At 39.3% G+C, this 16,707-nt stretch overlaps 1 protein-coding gene across 7 annotated transcripts in view; it reads left to right on the top strand.

Moving 5' to 3' along the window:
* The window catches only part of KANSL1L (KAT8 regulatory NSL complex subunit 1 like), a 3,925,143-nt gene that overhangs the window by 83,192 nt on the left and 3,825,244 nt on the right, over positions 1-16,707 (top strand). The window lies entirely within an intron of this gene.

The following is a 16,707-nucleotide window of genomic DNA, read 5'->3' as shown; positions in this document are numbered from 1 at the left end:
TGCAACAATGTATCCCTACCGTGATCAAGCAACAGTACGTTGCGAAACGCGTTGGTGTTGTGCGATGAATGCTGCCTTTTGAAAAATAAATGGTGAAACTTTGGGAAATATATCCTTTGTTGCGTGCTGACTTACGCTATCGGCTGATAGCTTTTGAAGATAATACGAAAGCGGGGCTCTGCTTTGTAGTCGGCACCGGTGATAAGAGCGCCATTGGACTACAAGTTTGGAGCCAAACCTGTGGATTCTAGGAGGTGGTCCTGGTGAACGCCAACCCAGTCGAACTTACCGGCCAGGAGACGAGACGCCTGAAAGAGGGAAACACACGGAACCCGGCGGACCAACATCGAAGGGTGGAGGTAAGCACGGCAACTGTGTCTTAGTACCTCGAATGGGTATCTCGATAAAGGCTGTTCAAAAATAAAGTAAGGGTTTGGCTACATTGTGAATTGTGAATTGGAACCGTCTGAAGTACTGAAGAGAAATAATACCGCATGGAATTGTGTACAATACACAGAAGCGGAGTAAAAATTATGGCACAGTAATTTCTAAGTACGGTTTTACTCACAACAGAGGATTTCCCACTACTCCTACATAAATTAAACTAAGAGGAGTTCTAATATTTGAAGCAGAAAAGAACAATAAGGAGAGGAACACGTGTGGTTTTTCCGTCTCCAAGCAGCTAAAACACAGCAATTTGTGTGATACACATTTTTTGTAATACACAATGGATAAACGAGACGCCGAGAGAACTGAACTATTAGACTCACGTTTCTTTGAACAAAGAAAGACGGAAATGGATAAAAATAAAAATAAAAACAAGGATGACAAAACGGATACTAAAAGCAAGCTTAAGATGTGGGAAAGACTAAGTAAGAAAGAAATTAATAAATGGTGGGAGTTAATTACATTGAAAAAATACATTGAAGTAAAAAGAGTCCCGAGAGGACTACGGATCTCATTAATGCCAAGCCAACAAGACGTGTCGGATGAATTGCTAAATGAATGGGGCGAATTCATACTGGAATCATCTTTGGGATTAATTAAAATCCTTGTGAAACATTTGGAAGTAACATTGGCTAAAACAAAGGAGGAATTAGCAGAATTAGAAAAAGAATTAGCGTCTTTGGAGTTGACCCCAGAACAAATTAAGTTCAAAGAAGAGTTGGAAAAATATGTAAGTAAACACGAAGAAGTGGTAAGGAACCGCAAACAAAGCAAATTCCAAAGGGATGAAGAGGATTACAACAATGGGTGTATTTTTACATATGCCAGGAAATTTGATATCTTCAAAAAACAAAGCAAAGTTTTTAATAAACAAAGTTCATCAAGTGCTACATCACTGACCTCTACGGGTACAAGTGAAGATGGAATACAAAACTTAGACCCTACTAGCAAGGATTTTTTAGGGGATATGTATTAGAACAAAGGACATGGGAGTTCAATCAAAATCAAAACACCAGAGGAAGAGGTCGAGGACGCAGATGGGTACCCAGGTCAGGAACCTCACAAAAAAAACAACCAGAAGGGGACAAAGGAAAAAATGGATCAGAAACTGTAGGAACGGAAACAAGGTCGATGCGTCAGAAGAGGGGCAGATAAACAACGTAGTGCAAGATGAATTAGTGGTTTTGAATTTGTCCCACAGAAAGATCAATGAATATGAAACATCTTTACTAAAAAAAGGAATAACGTTTTGCCCGACTGAATCAATGGATATAGCACAGACAAGAATCGATATATACAAATATATCAGGAAAATCAAACTTATAAAAACCTTTGAGGAAAATGAAAGGATGGCGACTTATGTAAAAAATAAAAATCGAAACAGATCGGATGAATCCGGTACAGAACAAAGCCTAACCTCAGCGGATTTACCGGCATTGACATTACTCACAAATTTGGACACAGATAATGAAGGGGAAAATATCTCAGAATCTCAGATAGTACATCAAAAAGGCGCAGGCCTAAGTGGGATGAAAGCACCTTCCAAATTCTATCCCCAATTACCGCAAGGGAACAAGATCGACCTATTCCAAGAGGCCATTGTGAAAGACATTTATAAAATCAAGGGACAAAGATTCAAAGATAACCTTTCCAAAGATGAAAGAAACGCCTTGAATGACTTAAGAGAGGACAAAACTATAACTATAAAATGCGCCGACAAAGGCGGTAATATTGTTGTCCTCAACACAACCGACTACGTAGCAGAGGCACACCTACAGTTGGAAAACAAAAAATATTACAGAAAACTAGAAGTAAATCCAATGAAAATATTCAAAGAAAAACTGGATCAAAAACTTCAAACGTGGAACAAACTAAATCTAATTGACACAGAGGAAATGAAATTCCTAAGTACAGATCATCCCAAGATGGCGACAATCTATTTTGTACCAAAGGTGCACAAAAATCCACTAAGACCACCAGGGAGACCCATAGTGTCATCGAAAGGGTCCCTCATGCAACCAATCGCTAATTATATTGATTTCTTCCTTATGCCGTTTGTTACCAGCCTAAGCTCTTACTTACGTGACACTACAGATCTCTTACAACATTTAGAGGACCTACCGTGGCAATCCAACTATCTATTGGTAACAATGGATGTAGTGTCGTTGTACACTAATATCGACAATGACATGGGTCTAAAGGCTTGCGCTTTCTTTTTGAAAGAACGAAATATCCATTTTCAACAACACAACCAAATGCTAATCGACATGGTGGAAATGTGCCTAACCCAAAATGTTTTCCTATTCGGAGAGGAAATTTACCAACAAATCCATGGTTGCGCCATGGTTTTCTCATTTAGTCCAGCGTACGCATGCCTCACAATGGGGTGGTGGGAACAACAGATCGCCTGGCACACTGACAATGACATCTATGGGGAAAAAATAGCCAAATGGATCAGGTTTATAGATGACCTCCTAATAATCTGGGAGGGAACAGCCTTGGAATTTGAGAACTACTTTCGGATTTTAAATTCGTCGACTCCAAACATTCGCTTTACATATCATATCAGTAAAGACAGAGCAATCTTTCTCGACACAGAAATCTATATTAAGGACAACAAAGTGGAAACTACACTACACAGAAAAGATACGGCAACCAACTCAATTTTACACTTCGACAGCTTCCATAAACCCTCTGTTAAAGAGAATATACCATATTGGGAGTTTTTGAGGGCGAGAAGGATATGCTCAGAAAAGAAGGAATGGGAATCAAAAAGTAAAAGCATGGCTCAAAGATTCAAAACCAGAGGATATCACAAGGCCATTATAAACAAGGGATGGCAAAGAGCAAATCAAAAAGAACGAAAAGATGCTCTGAGAACTAAGAAAACAACAACAAACACCACCCACAAATCACCAAGTGAAAGAAAAGTGAGACTAATACTGGATTACACAAGAGAATCGAAACAAATTGTGAACACTCTGAGAAAGAATTGGAAATTACTACAATTAGACCAAACAATGGGTAAAATAATGGGCAACCACCCACTGGTTACATATCGCCGTGCGAAAAACCTGAGAGACAAATTGATACAAAGTCATTTCCAGGACAGAACCAAAAAGAAAAAAGGAATCCAATGGATGAACACGAAAGGATTCATTAAATGCCAACGATGCAAAGTCTGCCAAATTGCCACAAATAAAAAAGAAGTAATGTTGCCAAACAAAAAACTATGGAAAATCAACCAATTGATAGACTGTACAACTACACACGTGGTATATGTGATCGAATGCCCGTGTGCATTAAAATATATTGGAAGTACGAAGAAACAATTCAAACTACGAATCCTTGAGCACATCAGAGCAACAGTGAATAGAGACAAAAACAATGCTGTTGCAAAACACATGGAGTTGATGCACAACAGCGACTGGAAACTCCTAAAAACCTATGCACTGGAATGTGTCTTGCCACATGAAAGGGGCGGAGACCAGGAAAAACAACTGAGATGCAGGGAATCAAGGCAAATTCTAAACTTCCGAACGATGAGCCCTTGGGGCTTAAATCTGAGTGAGGAACTATATGTGCATTTATAACCAATTGGACTAATTGAGAACTGTGGACACACCGTAATGTTTTCTTTTTAATGTCTTATTTGTAATGAGAAACAAAATCTAGTAGAAGAGGTATCTAAAATAGACATAGATGAGTGGGAAGAATGAAGAACATCAGGGAACAGTACATTATGAAATAATGAGGACATAAGAAGGGTTAGAAAATGAGACACTGTATAGAGGTATGGTGGGGTGATAAAATAACCCAGAACTAATCAAGAGAAAATGGATAGAGATGAATAGGGGGATGAGAACCATCAGCCCACTAAAGGGCTTTATCTAATGTATAAATACTCACCGGAGAGTTTAACGTGAGATAGATGGTAAACAATTGTGCCCACCAGAGGGCAGAAAATATCTAACATCCCAATCAATTGCGGAAAATGTTGATAAAATAAGCATCATCCCCGTAATGTTGTGCAAAGTGTATAGAAATGCATTATTTACCTAATTATGTTCATACATCCATTAAGGATATACACTGTATTAACATCATAATAATTATGCAATGATAGCGCTGTTCCCAACCAAAAACACTCGGTTTTAAAAACTAAAAACTACAATTCCCAAGCTACTTCCTGTTATGCAAAGGAAGTGAGATCAGAATGATGGGTTTCAGGCGGGTCCTTTTGAATAACATAAAAAAGAATTGCAACAATGTATCCCTACCGTGATCAAGCAACAGTACGTTGCGAAACGCGTTGGTGTTGTGCGATGAATGCTGCCTTTTGAAAAATAAATGGTGAAACTTTGGGAAATATATCCTTTGTTGCGTGCTGACTTACGCTATCGGCTGATAGCTTTTGAAGATATATATATATATATATATATATATATATATATATATATATTGCTTCGAATCTCCTTGCCCTCTGGTTCCCCACCGGCAGAAGTCACGGCACAGCAGCAGGTAAGCTTTTTCACAGTTCTTTTATTTTTACACACCATGTGCAATTTTCGTGCAAAATTGGACGGCCTACGCGTTTCAGCTTCACTAGCCTTCCACTGGACCATAGAGTCCTGATGTCTAGACCTTCTTTTTATTAAACTAAGTGAGCGTCCCCTTCTACCATTTCTACTGCTCCTCTAGACAGTCAACCTTATTTACACACTACGGCCAAAAGGTGAACGCCATTTTCTTGAGTGGTAAAAACGGAATTCTTACTTGTTTCAAAACATGATCAAAATATTTACAGTAAAGTACATTTAAAAATTATTTTCTCCATAGTTGAAACAAATTAATGCGATGTAATTCAGTGCAGCATATTTTCCACTTTTTGTTCTGGTAATTTTTAGTTCTGGTAATTTCTTAACTGTTCTTTAACTTCTCCTTGTAAAGTACACAAATTTCATAAATTTCATTTTTTCAAATTGAAGTGATTTCATATTGTGGGGATTTTACCACTACATTTGGTATTCATGCTCTCATAACTTCCTAGATTTTATACACTATGTACACTATTTACAATTAACTATAACACTTTTTCGGTTCCATTGTTTCCTGATAATGTAATCACATCTGATATGACTGTAAAGTACATTCAATTCAAGTTCTATATCAAAGATGTAATCTTTAAATTTTTTTCATATGGTAACATTTGTGTACAATCAATTATTCTTATAATCTTTTTTATATTGTATGAGTGCATTGTTTACCAAGCTAACAGCTGCAATAATCCATTACCACTCAAGTTCTTGGGATTAATTAGATCACTTCTTCTCATCCTATTTACATCTATATACATGCAGTCAGTTGGTTCTGGGGTCTCATATTTCATCTTGTTTTCTTCTTCTGATGGTTTAATCTATTTACAGATGTACATATAGTTCTGCATCTTGGTTATGTCAAATAAAAACAGCAAAATACTTTGAAGTACGCAAGTTCGTCCCGTTCTTCCCCCTGCTAAGGGAGATTTGTGTGTATATTAGGAGCGGCGTGGTTCTGCCGCAGGGATTACGAACCGAGCGTTGAGCGCTGCAGTTCCCGGACACAGAGAACCGAAGGAAGGAATATATATATATATATATATATATATATATATATATGTATATATATTATATGTGTGTGTGTATGTGTGTGTGTAGGTATATATTTAAGTTTGAGTTTATTTCCCTCAATATTTCAGTAGTGAAGCTCTTATAGTTATAATTGGTAAGATCATATTTATGTATTGCGGTAGATAAATAAATAAAGATCTATAAGCATCAAAGAACGTTCTATGAAAACTATGTAGGGACCTGTATACATGTTAAGCGTAAATTAATTTATAAATATATATTTATACATATATATTTTTAACCATAAGTAATATATATATTTGTTGAACAGATCTAAAAAATATCTATATATTTTTAAACCATAAGTGTTATACATTTTGTACAAAAAAATGCACACATCTAAATAATTTGATATAATCAAATGAAGCATATTTATTTATATATACAGGCATGTGCTGTAAATTTGTGTTTGAGTGTGGTGATCATGTAGGAAAGAGACAGCTCTTTAATTGTCTTCTAAAGATAAGATAGTTATCCATGGCTCATATGTTTGAGGAAATACAACAAAGAGTGGTCCGAGTGTTTCCCAATTATTCCACAATTATTCTGTATTACTCCATACAGACGTTCACCACATATACGTTTCACTAATTATAACTAAACAAAGTGAACAATAAAGCTTAAATATTCAAAGTCTAATTGCATTTATTTTTACAATCGTATACGCTTGTAAATTCTTCATCACAGAAATTGTTTTAGATCATCAAAGTTTGTTAATGTAATTTTAAAGTCATTACATCAATGGTGCTCTCAGTGAGGAAGGGAAGGGATGTGAAAAGGTTTGTGAGGGACTGGGTAAAGGTGGCGTGACATTAATAACATCACATTAAAATCTATACGCCTTTACAGTCAAGGTAGTATAAATGTTCCCAGATCACATCACACATAGGTTAGGTAAGTCCATTTTGTTAGGTCCTATGGTGTGCTAGGTTGGCGTAGTCTACGTTTCGACCCCCATGTACGCTTAAGGGTTATTCTTGCCTCATGTTGGGGTCTTCGTCAGGACAAAAGAGAGAGCCTAAAATGTAATATAGAGGCTAACATTAGATGTTTGTGATGAGCTGTATTCAGTATATGGACTAAATGTAGGCAATACCTACATAGAAACAACGGTCGACGTCTGAACCGTCGCTGCGTGGGCCTGCACTGGCTCCTTGGAATTCTATAAAGAAAATGGGGGAAAATCTCAAAGGGAGGTATAGGCACAATAGCCATGTAGCAATAAATGGTAGGGTCGGGAGACTTACTTGGACAATGCTCCTTTAGATGAGCATACAATATCTTGTCCCGCTTTGTCTAATCAGTCGTTCACACTTTCTGGGTTCAGTGCGCACCTGGCACCATTCTAAGGAATTCACAAAATAATCATAATGAGGGTTGGTGTGCTATTGGAAAGATTTACACTATTTTACAAAAAAGGGGCTGTTATAAAACATGGGGCTCACTGGTATTGGATTCGGTAAAGATTAGAATTCCCATGTATGGAAAAGAATTAATATAGTATAGTGGCGTTATAGATGCTAACTAGGCATCTGGCCGTGTTTGCCGTGGTAGAACCACTGATCTTGACTCCTTAAATTAACAGCCGTCGTAGTCACATAAGTCTAGTGATATTCCAATGGCTACGGGGATCTATAAGGACGTGCGGCTAATATCGTTATCAGATTAAAGAAAGTTTTAGTTTAAAAAAGGGCTTGGAGCAGGTAGCAAGGCTCGCACATAATTTCCTACCTGATCGGCGTTTGGCTCAGCCGTCAGTACGCGGCACTCCCTCGATGTGACTGGAGTTGCTCGCGGTGCCGCCGCTAAATGCTAGGTAGAGGGGCTCGGCGGGACCAATCCCCTGTCTGCATCGCATTGTGCCGTGTCAGAGGGTGACCTAGGTTCAAGGGGGCGTCTAAAAAGGTGCCTCATGAGATTAAGGGATATCCTGAGCAGTTGAAAGTCAGCTTACTCCGTCATATGTTCTGGGTCGTCAATGTTAAAAACGGACTGAGGCTATAAATAATATTCCCATTCGGTGTTGTATACAGAAATGCGGAGGGCCCTTACACGTTTGTATCATTATACAGTCCCAACATTAATGACAACTTAATCACATAATACATATGCCAGGCCTGGCAGGTGGCCACAAGTTCTTACATTTTCTAGGTGGTGTGGGGATGGTAAGATTTGTGCTTTTGCAAAGAAGCCCTATTAAGCTGAAATGCGACGCAAATAAACTTCCTTATAAATAAAAAGTAAGCCTGTACGATATCCCCATTCAGAATATTTTTAACATTACTATACATGTGTTATACAAACAATGGGTTGTACATACAAGTGGGAAGGTGTTGACAGAGTTATATATTATTTTCTCCATGTCCCTGAAATGCAGAGGCACCTGTGAAGTGTGTCATGTCCAGCCATGCGGCAGTGTGCTTACTCAGGGTCTAATCCTGCCATTAGTGCGAAGTTAGCATCTAGTTCATTGAGTCCTCTGCTTATGGTATTGAATGTGTGCATCCATTTGCACTCCCTGATGTTTAAGACAGAGTTCAGATTGCCTCCTCGGGGGCCCAGTGTGATCTTTTCAAGTATTACCCATCGCATAGATTCCGGGGTGTGTTTCTTGTCCATGTAGTGTTCTACCAGTGGTGCCCCTGATGTTTGACAGCGGATCCTGCTACAATGTTGGAAGATCCGGTTCTTTATTTTTTGTTTGGTTTGTCCAATGTACATAAGCTCACATGGACAGAGAATGGTGTAAAAAACTCCACTAGAATTACAATTTGTAAGGGACCTGAGATCGACAGTCAGGTTGTTGTGAGTCACTTTCCTTGTATCCCAACATGTTGGGCATGCTTTGCACGTGGTACATCTGAAATGGCCTACCACCTCTGGTAGATTCCAGAGTCCTTGGATGGTGGGTGCCTGTGGTGTATCCAGCAGAGAACTGACCACATGGCCCCTTATGCTTTTCACCTTTTTGAAGTCATGCATTGGTGGTTCAGGGGTGTCTATGATGTCTGCGACCAAGCCCCAATGTTTGTTGACTATTCTTTTGATATCGTTGCTTTTGGTGCAGTGTGTCGTCACGCAGATCATTCGTTCCTGAGATGTCGGACGTTCCTTAGGCATCAGTAGGGTTGATCTGTCTTGATACCACGCTCTTTTTCTGGATCTTGTCACAAGTCGCTTGGGGTAGCCCCTATCTATCAGGCGGGAAATTAAATCCTCGGATTCTTTGAAATAGTCCTCCTTCAGAGAGCAATTTCTCCAGATGCGGAGAAATTGTCCAGAGGGCAGGTTGTCCCGGAGTCCTCTGGTATGATGGCGTATATCTCAAGAGTGTTTCTTTCAGCTGGTTTCCTGTAGAGAGTGATATATAGTTTACTGTCCCTTTCCTTTATCCAAGAAGTCAATAGACTCCTTATTCATGTGCATTGAGAACTTGATATCTTCAGACTGTGTGTTCAGACACTCTATGAAAACATTCAGGTCACGCTCCTCACCTGTCCATATCGTGAGGACGTCATCTATATACCTATGCCATGTGGAAATCATATTGTGGTATGGATTGTGTTGTGATAGGATGCACTGCTGTTCATATTCGGACATGTAAAGAATTGCCAGATCCGGGGCAAAGGCAGCACCCATCATATGTTTGAGGGTGTTTGAGGGTAATGAATTCCATAATTTGCCTGCTTGAACAGACAAAGACCTACCACCGATGTTTTTTGTCTTGTATGCTGGTGTTTTGATGCGAGGTACTAATCTTGAGCGAAGTTGTATGTATTTGGTGATTTTATTTCTGAGGAAAAGTGGACTTATTCCATGTATTGCTTTGTGGGTGATGCAAAGCAGTTTAAAAGTGGGTCTTCCGGAAACTGGTAACCAATGTAGTGCCCTCAAGGCAGAGGACATGTGGGCTTGAGGCTTTACATGTAGAAGTAGTCTGGCAGTGGAGGTCTAAATTTGTTGTAGTTTTTCATAATTGATAAAGATGATCCGTGGTAGAGGGCATTGACATAATCAAGTTTAGACAGTACAAGAGAGATAGTAGTCTGGACCTTAAGCAGAAATCCTAGTTGTGGGAAGTTGTGGGAAGATGTGTTGCAAAGTTTTCATGGTAATTAAGCTTGATCATGCTAACTTGTCAACTTGGGCGTTCATTGATAATTTGGAGTCCATGGTAATTCCAAGGTTTCTTACTTCCTTAGATACTTTGGGAGGTGGTACCAGGCGGTCAGGGATGGAGTTGGTCATCATTTTTCTAATCGCCACATTTGAGTATTTCCGTTTCGGAAGCATTCAATTTGAGGTGGCTCCACGTCTTCCACTGATCAACAACTCGTAGGCAACTGAAGATTTATGAGTTACCAATGTCTATGGGCTATCCAGTTTAAGAAGTATTTATGTGTCATCTGCATAGTTGTAGCATGTGAGCTGAATCTGATGTTGAAAAGCATGGGTAAGTTGATAGAGGTTTGGGGGACCTCTGCTTTTGTGAAGTACTGTTTGGATGAGAAAGGGGGAGTATATATTGAAGGTAGGATGTGATCCAGTTGAGAGCAGTCCCCTCCATACTGGATTCGTAGAGTCTTTAGATTACAATGTAACGGTCACCTGTGTCAAAGGCTGCTGAAAGGTCCAAGAGAAGTGATACAGTGACCCCATTCCGGTTTGCTTTGTTTTTACGGTCATCCCAGATGGCAATGAGGGAAGATTCTGGATAGAAACCAGTTTGGAAGTCGGAAAGTATTCAGCTATCTTCAATAAATTATGACATCTGGGTGAATGCTGCTCTTTCTATTAGTTTGCCCAAGAAAGGTCCATTTGTAATTGGCCTGTAGTTGTATGGGTCATGCGGGTCCAGGTTTAAAAAAAATTCTTTTTATAATGGGCATATGTATGCTTTTTAAAAGTTCACTGGAAAGATTGCGGTACTTAAGAAATATTAGATTATTTTTCTTACTGGTGGGGCAGCAGAGGTAGTTAGAAAAATGTTCTTTAAGATTTGTGGTGGTCAAGGGTCAGAAAGGCAGCCAGCTGTCATGCTTGCTTTGACTAGATTCATAAATTTTACTGTGTGATGGTTGTTTGCAGCAATGCAGAGGCTTGGATAGCCCACTTGTGGAAGTGATTGTTGGAAATGGATTGGTGCTGGTGGTTTTCCTTTGTTTTAAAGATGAGTCGAACATGTCTTCTTTGGTTGTGTGATGATTTGCTAGTATGTGAGTAAATTCTTTAGTCATCAGATGAGTTTCTTCTGTACATTTAGGTTTACGAAATTCGGTGAGAATTTAAGAAAATTCTTTATTTGGACACGTAGCATTTTGGATTCTGTCTGAATTGTACCCTTTTTAGGTTGAGCCTGGGCAGCGCTTGCGATGCTGTGCAAAGCATGCTTTATTGAGGCATGGTATAGATGCTCCGCCCATTTTCCGCCCATCTTTTCAATTGGCTCCTGGTTCTGTCCTTGCGAAATCGTTGGCTTTCATTTTTGAATATGCTTAATAGTTCCTCCTTGGTACTGCCTTGCCTCCATTTTTAACCTCCCATAACGACTGGACTTTTTTCTTGTGTTGTTACGCGGTTTGCTTTATACGTCAGTGAGCACTATTTTCTTTAATGATCTTCCCCTATTCCACCCTCTAATTTGCAACCGGCCACCTGCTTTTATATTATTTGTATTTATAGCACGGTCTGCTATAACAATAGTGTCTGCGCTTATTTAGTTATTTATTTTACAGCGTGGGCCGCTTTCAATTAAGCAGCCATGCTTATTTATTTATTTAAGAACGGGCTGCTTTCGCTTTAGCAGCCACGCTACAGGACCTTTTCAATTATGTTTTTTATTTTGCTTTGGGTAAAAGCCTACCACACTGTTTATTGTTATGAAGAAGACATAACAAGCCAAGTCCTATATCAAAATTCAGATTGGTCTTGGCACCCGGGAGCCTTGTTTTCCGATACAAACGAAGAACCTAGTATTTGACAGAAAAATTGCTTACTTGCTAGCCATAAAGTGAACAAGGTTGGCATTTGCTCATGGAATATTGAGGGATTGTCTGCAAAGATAGATGATAAGGAATTCCTAACCTTCATTAGAAGTTATCAAATAGGACTATTACCAGAGACTTGAGCACTAGGGAAAATTAATCTTCCAGCATACCTATGCTACAGCAAACCAGCAATGGAAACAAAATCGATGGGGCGTGTTGCAGGGGGCTTGGCATTGTTTGTTGCAGTGGATCTTAATATCAAAATTGAAGACGTCGGAATTGACCACCCGAACATACAAGCGATTAAGCTTTGGCCCGTCCTCCCAGCTAACGTGCCCCCCTGTGGATGATAAATGCTTACTTTCACCCACTCGGAAGTAGGAAAAAATAATCTATAGAAATTATATGAGTCTCATATCAGCTCAATGTGTAACGAATCCAGTTCCTTTGATTCTCCTGTCGGGAGACTTTAATATGAATCTTTTTCAGGTAACGCCTAGGGATCAAATAATGGATATCATCAACCACATTTGGCATATTTCGACGAACAAAGCATTTAAACAACAATCTTCTAGAATGGGGAAGGATGCAGTGCGTACCTTGGAACACGAACGCTGATGAGTATTGAACAGGCGGACGCCTCCGGACATTGCGAAACAGCCATTTCACCACTCGGCCAAATCCCAAGCAGTTATAGACTACTCCTTAGTATCACTACCACTATATCATATGGGCATAAGCTATAGTTTGGGTAATAGGCTAGAAAGCTACCACCAATCGCAAATGATCAGTTTTAACTTAAACATCACCTCACGCGACCAATCCGCTCCGGAAGTAGGCTACCCCATGGGTCAAAATTATAAAAAAGCTACTGTGGTCGGTAGCCTGTATGGAGAAAGTTGAACCCAAGCAAGAGAGTTGTAGGAAGACTTTTATGCTGTAGATCAAAATCCTCTGTGACTAATTTTCAAAGTGCCTAGTAGGGAAAAACGTTGTTCCGCACACAGTCAGAGTACAACAGCTACTTCACTTCCCAAGAAAATTTCGGCGCAACTTATAACAGCCAAAAAGAAATTGAATCACGCTCTGAGGATCCTAAGAAATAATCAGTCCACTAGAGTACGGTGTGAGACTTTACCTTAACTAAGGACGCTCTACAAAAAAGCTTTTTGGGCCCTAAAAAGAAACCGAGCTTGATCAGTACTGGTGTAAAATCCACTATGCCGCTAAACGTAAAGACGCAGTAGAATTTTGGAGATTGGCAAATCAATCCACCAGTAGGAAATTTCAACAATTAATGTCAAATATATCTGAAGAAGCGTGGGAAAAACACCAGGGCATTATGTCAGGAGGTATATATTTAGCAACTGGCTTACCAGAATCATCCACTTGTAATTATACTAGGGAACACTCGCCTATTGAGATCTACCCTAAAATGGTGGAGACAGTTATTAGCAACAGCTGGCTGGATGGTGCCCTGGGGCCGAACGGTCTACCCCAAGCACTTTACACGGAGAATCCGCAATTTGGGGCAAAAAAACTGGTGGCTGGTTTCAAGGTCTAAAGTTGATAAGCAGAGAAGCGCACTCCTAGGTGGTAAACGTAATAGATGTGAACAGGTGAGTGGTACAATCGGGTTGGTCCTCCCGAGTCTGAGGATAATGTAAGCATATGAGACAAGCACGCTCCTTGGAATAGAAAATCCCAAAATACATTGGACATAAATATTGTTGGGTAACCGTCCCAGTGATTATTATTGAATAATAACAGAAAGGAAGAACATCCCAAGATGTATCTATGTTTGAAAGAATGAAGAATACATCGCAAAATTAAACCTTAGAGCTTCACAATCAAAGGTTTTTTACCATTGGAATAGTGAATTGAACTTTCTGTTCAAGTGGATTCGGGAGACCTTTTTCTATTCCAAGGAGAGTGCTTGTCTCGTATGGTTTTAAGGTCTCCCACCTATTGTACACTGACGATATTGGTCTGCTGAGCTAATAAAGGTGGGTTCCGCAGCAGTTAATTAGCGAAACTGCTTTGTATGCTTCGTCCCATGGGTTAATGGTCAACTTAAACAAGACTAAATCATGTTGCTGTCGAGGGATCGCCTTATACTCAGCATAGAAGGGTCTGTGCTGGAGTCTTCTTGAGACTATAAATATTTGGGTATCTTACTAGATGCAAGGTGCTCATTTAAGAATCCGTGTGCTGCACTACAAAGAAGTAATAATTCTTTAACTGAAGCATTTGCTTCCCTGCGGAATAGTTTAAAAGGGCTGTCCCTCAAGCCACTATTACAAGTTATGTTAGGTAAACATGTTCCATCTTTGACATACGGCATGGGGATTTTAAGAGGAAAGGCTGATAACCTCATAGATAAACTTGTGACAGGAACGTATCGTCGCCTGTCCAATCTCCCTCAGCCGGTATCGCCAGCACAAATTTGTTTACAGTTTGGGCTTAGAAGTCAGTACTTAAATAGCTTAGGGGCATATTTTAAATTCTGCCACAAACTTGGAATTGATAATATTTCCACACTTATGACAGTTGTTTGGGAGGCAATAAGTGATTGTAAACACACGCAAGCCCATGAATGTTTTAATTTGGCTTTATCTACATTTAAGGCAGAACAACTATGGACCTTAACCCAGTTATTAATGGGTGCTAATGGGTGCAGTAAAAAAATGTCATCACTATTGGATAGAGAGGCTTTGGCAAAAAGATCCCACGCATGGATGGTAATTGCAACATATGGCAAGTTACACCCTCCGAATTATCTAGGGGACCTGAATGGTTTAAATGCTAAGCTGAAGCTTATGAGACTGGCTTGGTGATTTTCAATTTTGCAGTGACACATCTGCTTGGAAAAAGTGGAGTAGTGAAATGGCATGCCACATCTGCAACTATAAGAGAGAAGATATTTGCCATATTGTTTGTAGTTGGCCAGCTTTGTCAGCTGAACGCAGAAGTCTGTTAAAGCAGACCTTTAAGCGTCAAGCTATAAGAACATGCCGCCAAGCAGTAATAGCCTGCTTGCAGAGAGAAGCTTTACAAGTTACAGATTTTTAAAAAAAAGTTTGTAGATATAGCAGAGAGTTTGAGCTATAGGCAATAAAAACGACAATGCCTGTTATGTAAGTGTTGCTTTAAAAAACACATAAATAAAAGGCATTGTCATTTACAATGCCAATAGCTTAAACCTATTGCATTGAAAATGCTGGTTTAGCTTTTCTGATTATTGACTTGTATATTCTGTTAAGTTTGTGTAGCTGAAGTTTGTCTTGATTACTATTTGTTTTGGCCGGTTGTATTGCAGCATTGAAATTTGTTGTTTTATCTCGTTCAGGTCTGCATTCCTCCATGGTACTTGTTTTCTTTTGTCCTGTTTTGTTGTTATTAGCGGTATTGGGTTATCAAAAGCTTCCGGGAGCCACTCATGAAGTTTTTGAACAGACTTTATTTTGTCTAGCTCTGTGATAGAAGTTAGTTGTGGTTCTAAGAATTCAAGATTGAGTTTGTTCCATGGTCTATAAGTGAATGCATGGAGGTAGCCATAGTTATGTTGATTTGTGGTGTTGGAAAGTCTGAACATGTGACTGGAGTAATTTGAAAGGTAACCTGTTCTGAATTTGCAAAAACCATATCTAGGATGTGTCCAGCGGTGTGTGTGGGTTTGTAGACGATCTGATGTAAGTTCAGTGTATCTAGGCCACTGATGATAGTTTTTGGATGTGGCATTTTGGGTTTGTCAAACCTATTGTTTAGATGACCAAGGATGCCTAGGTTGGAGTGGAGTGCCATAAGGTTTGAATTAGAGTCTAGAAACGTGCCTAGAAATGTTATATTGTTTGGTGGTGGTCTGTAAAGAGGAGGATAAAGTTATTAGAGGAAGTTGGTGTAGAGTTGCATCTGGTGATGAGGGTCTCATAACCTTGTATGGAAATGTCAGCTTTGGTGAGATTTATTATTTACCTGAATATAACAGTTAGTCCACCTCCTATTTCACGTATGAGATTTTGTGTGACAGTTTGATAGCCTGGAGAAATGGATTAATGCAACACTGAAGACATGTCCCCTCCCAACCATGATTCAGTTATGAAGAGTAAGTCAGATTGTGCGTCAGTGAGTAGATCATAGATGTAGTGCTTGTTTCACAGTGATCAAGCATTTATTAGTAAGCAGCCTAGGGACTGTGTTTTGGTGTTGCTGTGACTTTTGTTTAGCTATAGGAGTGAGTAGCACAGTTTGAACTGGTAGCATGTGTATTATTAGCATGGTATTAACTGTATGAAGATAACCATCATGTCGTTTTTCTATATCATAATCCTCGTCCAGCAGGTTTAGAAGCCATTGTGTTGGCTCTGTAAGTTGTTGGTTATCTTTCTGTGCTAACAAAAGTGAAGTAGGATAAATAATGGTTAAAAGTAATGCTGTTAATTTATGGCACAATATCAAATAATATTCAATTACTATGATATGTCATTTGCCATATATTTTATTTTCCTGATCGCAAACAGTCTAAATTTTTGTGGCTGTAAGTTTGTTTGCTAAAGACCTGGACAGTGTGTATGAAGCTGCTGTATTGCAAAAGAGTTTGAAAC

The sequence above is a fragment of the Lissotriton helveticus genome, chromosome 3_1 (genome assembly GCF_964261635.1).
Source record: "Lissotriton helveticus chromosome 3_1, aLisHel1.1, whole genome shotgun sequence".
Taxonomy (NCBI): domain Eukaryota; kingdom Metazoa; phylum Chordata; class Amphibia; order Caudata; family Salamandridae; genus Lissotriton; species Lissotriton helveticus.
The sequence above is the reverse complement of the archived record's forward strand: the minus strand, read 5'-3'. Positions and strand labels throughout refer to the sequence as shown.